We start from the raw sequence: 5,666 nt of genomic DNA, 5'->3' as shown, positions 1-5,666 counted from the left end.
GATATTGGAGAGTGGGGTTGATTTTTGGATATGGTTCTGATGTGTTTCCCTGTTCTAGGTATGGGTTTCATTCCACTGAGTAGATCTGTTAGCCAAATCAAGAACAGGTGGTAACCCACCATGGCTGTGTGACACTATTGCACTTGTGTGAGCATCATGTCAGGTTGATTGCTGCTGAGTAGCTTAGACCATGAATTGCTTAGACAGATGTTGGTCATTTTTCCCAATCGCTCATATAGCACTTTCTGGCACTAGGCAAGCTAACTGTCTGGGGATTGACTCTCTTCCAGTTTCCAGCCAGGTCACCCCATGTTCCATCCCAAGAGCATATGGTGTCTTCAGCAGTATAGTCCTACCATTAACCTTTGGTGGGTCATTAAGTACTTTGACAAAATTCTGTCTTCTTTTGGGAAACCTTGTAGGTATCTCTGATCAACAGCTCACTGTGTATGTTACTCACAAGCTGGTACCGGGAGTTATAGGTCAGTGCCAAGGGAAAAGAAGGAAGAAAATTATAGGTAATATAAAAGATAAAGAGAAAAGTGAAAGAAGGGGGTAAGATATAGAAAAACAGAAGAAAATTGAGGATAGTATTTATCATATCTTCTCCAGGACCCTGTGATTCAGGTGTTTCCTCTAAGCATGCGATGAAGGTTCAACTTTTTGGTATGTTTTTCAGGATATAAGATTTTATGGTACCATTTCCCTTTGGGTCCAGTATTTTGTCCCCCTTCCACCACCATTACCCTCCCTGCCTCATTATCCCTATTGTCCAGTCCTTGAGATATTTATATAGGTATGCCAGCATCTTGGGCAGATTCAGATTAGGAGTAACAAATGAGTGAGACCATGCAATAATTATCTTTCAGTGAGTGGGTGAGTTTACAGAGAATGATCTGTTCTATGTTTGACCATTTTTCTTCAAAGTTCATTGTGTCATCTTTCCTTACTGCTGTGTAGAATTCTATTGTGTAGATATACCACATCTTAGTTATCCATTCATCTAATAATGAACACACTCTTAAACAATAAGTGGGTAGTGGACAAAATAAAAAATGAAATTGAAACATTTCTAGAAATGAATGACAATGAAAACACAACATACCAAATTATAATGTACATGATGAAGCTGGTTCTCTGGGGAAAATTGATTGCACTAAAGGCCTTCATAAGAAAGACAGTGAGATCCCAAATCAATAACCTAACCATCCACCTAAAGGCATTGAAAAAAAAGGGGGGGGGGCTGAAGAGATAGCTTAGTGGTTAAGCACTTGCCTGTGAAGCCTAAGGACCGCAGTTCCAGGCTCAATTCCCCAGGACCCACGTTAGCCAGATGCACAAGGGGGCACATGTGTCTAGAGTCTGTTTGCAGTGGCTAGAAGCCCTGGTATGCCCACTCTCTTTCTCTCTCTCTCTCTCTCTCTCTGTCTCTCTCTGCCTCTTTCTGCCTCTTTCTTTCTCTGCCTTTCACTCTCAAATAAAAAAAAAAAATGCAACAAAAACAAAAAACGTGGACTGGAGAGATGGCTTAGCGGTTAAGCGCTTGCCTGTGAAGCCTAAGGACCCCGGTTCGAGGCTCGGTTCCCAGGTCCCACGTTAGCCAGATGTACAAGGGGGCACACGCATCTGGAGTTCGTTTGCAGAGGCTGGAAGCCCTGGCGCGCCCATTCTCTCTCTCTCCCTCTCTCTGTTTTTCTCTCTGTGTCTGTTGCTCTCAAATAAATAAATAAATAATTTTTTAAAAAAAGTTAAAAAAATAATCCAACTGAAAAAGCTCCAGACAGAAATTAATGAATTGAAAACCAAGAAAACAATTAAGAAATTTGATGAAACAAAGAGCTTGTTCTTTGAAAAAACAAATAAGATTGATAAACCCCTGGCCAGTTTGATCAAGCAAAAAAAAAAGAGAGAGATGCTTCAAATTAACAAAATCAGAAATGAAAAAGAGATCATAACAGACATAAATGAAATTGGGAGAATCATCAGGACTTACTTCAAAAACCTCTACTCCACAGAATTGGATAACATGTAGGAAATGGATGAATTCCTGGACAATACCACCTGCCAAAGCTAAACTCAGAGCAAATTAACCTCCTAAACAAACCTACCACACCCACCAAGATTGAAGGGGTATTCAAAGACCTCCCTTAAAAGAAGAGTCTATCCGGGCATGGTAAAGTTTGCCTTTAATCCCACCACTCAGGAGGCAGAATTAGGAGTATCACCCAGATTTCAAGGCCACCCTGAGAAAACATAGTGAATTCCAGGTCAGCCTGAGCTAAAGTGAGACCCTACCTCCTCCTCCTCCTCCTCCTCCTCCTCAAAATAAAAAATAAAAAAAAAAAAAAAATAAAAAGAGTCCAGGACCATATGGCTTCTCAGTTTAATTCTATCAAAATTTCATGGAGGATCTCAAACCAATTTTTCTCAAATCATATCACACAATCAGAGAACAGGGAGAGCTCTCCAACTCTGTACATGAAGCTAGTATCACCCTAATACCAAAAATAGGTAGAAATGACACAATCATAGAAAACTACAGGCCTATTTCCTGGAAGAACTTCCATGCAAAGATCCTGAACAAAATCCTCACAAACGGAATTCAATAGCACATCAAAAGCATCATCAACCTGGATCAAGTAGGCTTTGTCTCAGGAACACAGGGATGGTTCAACATACAGAAATCTGCCAATGAAATGCACTGCATAAATGAGCTTAAACACAAAAACCACATGACAATCTTGATAGATGCAGAAAAGTCCTTTGACAAAATTCAACATCACTTCATGATCAAAACATTGGACAGAATAGGTATGGATTTTCTATATCTCATCATAATAAAGATCTTATGACGTAAATAATATGTAATGGAAGAGACTGAAAAACTTAAGAACAAGACAGGGGTGTCCACTGGCAGCTCTGCTCTTCAACATAGTACTGGAATTCCTAGCTCAAGCAATAAGACAGGGAAAGAAAGAAAATGGATACAAATTGGAAAAGAAGATATTAAATTAGCCCTATTTGCAGAGGACATGATTCTATACATAAGTGACCTGAGAACCTCCATCTCAAAACTATTAAAAGTGAGTAAATCCTTTAGTAAAGTAGCAGGATACAAAATCAATGCACAAGAATCAGTAGCCTTTCTATATGCAAAAGACAAAGATAAAAAGAAAGAAATAAGTGATAGTGTCCCATTTTCAAGAACATAAAAAATAATAAAATACATTGGAATACTATTAACCAAGGAAGTGAAAGACCATTACAATGAAAACATAAAAAAACACTCAAGGCAGAAATTGAGGAGGACTTGAGAAAATAGAAAGACCTACCATGCTCCTAGATAGGCAGAATGAACATTGTGAAAATGGCAACCTAACCACAAGCAATATATTGATTTAATGCAATACCGTCAAAATTCCAACATCTTCATTCACAGAGATGCAAAAACTGATCTCAAAATTCATATGGAATGGCAGAAGCCCTCAGAATCCAAGTGTATCCTCAGCAAAAAGCAACAAACAAAAACAACAACAACAAAAAACATCTCTGGAGGTATCACCATATCTGGCCTAAAGCTATACTACAGAGCCATAGTAAGAAAAACAACATGGTACTGGCATCAAAACAGGAACATAGACCAAGGGAACAGAATTGAGGACCCTGACTATGAGTCAAGTGTCTATGACTACTTGATATTTGAAAAAGGCCCTAACAATAGAGACTGAAAAAAAGACATCATCTTCAACAAATGTTGCTATATAAACTGGATAACCATATGCATGGAAATGAAACTTGATCTGCACATTTTGCCATGCACAAAAATCAAGCCAAAATGGATTAAATACCTCAATATGAAACCAGAACCTGCTACTACTGGAAGAAAACATATGAGGAACTTTTCATGATCTAGGAGTGGGAAAGGACTTCATAAACAAAACCCCAGTAGCTCAGGAAATTAAACAATCACTCAACCATTGGGATCTCAGGAAGCTAAAAAGTTTCTTCTCACACAAACATAAAATAAGCAGAGCCAAAATATTGCCAACAGAATGGGACAAACTATTTGCTGGCTATCTAACTGACTGGCCTAATTTCTAGAATCTACAAAGAACTCAAAAACCTAAATAATAAAATGTCAAACACACGAAATGGGGCAGGGAACTGCACAGGGAGTTCTCAGAGGAAGAAATATAAATGGCAAATACACACTTAAGAAAATGTTCAACATCTCTAATCATCAGGGAAATGCAAATTAAAACAATTATGAGATTCCACCTAATACCTGTAAGGATAGAAAACATTGATAAATGAAATGCAAATAAATGCCTGTGAGACTGTGGAGAAATATGACCCCTCATCCACTGTTGGTGGAAATGTAAGATGGTACAACCACTTTGGAAAGCAATATGGAGACTCCTAAAATGGATTACTTTAGAGGTACCAACAGACCTAGTTAATTCCCCACTGGGCATTTACCCTAAAGGCTCCAAACCTCAGTTCAGAGAGATTTGCTAAACCATGTTTATAACTGTTCAATTCATAATAGCTAAGAACTTGAACCAACCCAGGTGTCCATCATTAGATGATTGGAGAAGTAAGTTGTGGTATATTTACATGATGGAATTCTACACCACAGTAAGGATAAATGACACAATTAACTTTGAAGAAAAATGTTCAAACTTGGAACCAATCATTCTAACAAACTCACCCAATCACAGAAAGATAATTGTTGCATGGTCTCACTCATCTGTTGCTCCTGAATTTGGCCTGATGTCCTTGATGCTGACATACCTGTATAAATATCTTGATGACTGAACAATAGAGAGGGTGGGGAGGGAGGGGAAGGTAATGGTGGTGGGGGGAGCAAAAACTGGCCCCAAAGGGAAATGGTACCATAAAATCCTACATCTTGAAAGACATATCATAAAGTCAAAAATTCATCAGATGCTTAAAGGGAATATCTGATTCACAGGAGCCTAGAGAGGGTATGATAAAGACTATCCTCAATATTCTCCTGTTTCTCTATCTCTTTTTCTCTCTTTCCATTTTATATTACCTATATTTTATTTAGTGGAGCTACCCCACTCTCTCTGCACTGCACCACACAAATTCCTTCCCACTCTCCCAGCTCTATGCAAAAGCCATCCCACATGCCCTTCCCCCTATAATCATGAACCCAGGAAAGCCATATTAGCTCTACCCACACTTCCAGTCTCTAGTGGGCACTGCCCCCAATTCCCCTGTCCACTTAGGGTCACCTGACCATACAATCCCATAACCCTAATCACAAAACAATAAGCCTCTACATCAGGTCCTTGGGCCCCCACCAGAGCCTCATGGGTTCCTTCCCTCTGAGCATGAATAACCAATTACCACCAGAAACCTAGTGGACACAACACAAAAGGGAATAACCACTGGATTCACTTCAAGGGTGGACTATAACTTCCTCCTAAATTAAATAAGACTTGTACACTGTGTTGGGCATACTACAGTGCAAAAGGAATAACATGAAAAATCAAATACAAGTAAATCTGGTAAGAACACCCAGTCCCACAATGAATGTCTCTAATCAAAATGTAGAATAGATATTAGGATCAGAACCCAAAAATTAAATTATAAACTATTCAACCCTGACCAAACAAATGGCAGAACTTGCCGAGAAG

This window comes from Jaculus jaculus, chromosome 11, assembly GCF_020740685.1.
Source record: "Jaculus jaculus isolate mJacJac1 chromosome 11, mJacJac1.mat.Y.cur, whole genome shotgun sequence".
In the NCBI taxonomy this organism is placed as follows: domain Eukaryota; kingdom Metazoa; phylum Chordata; class Mammalia; order Rodentia; family Dipodidae; genus Jaculus; species Jaculus jaculus.
This window is presented reverse-complemented; position numbering follows the sequence as displayed.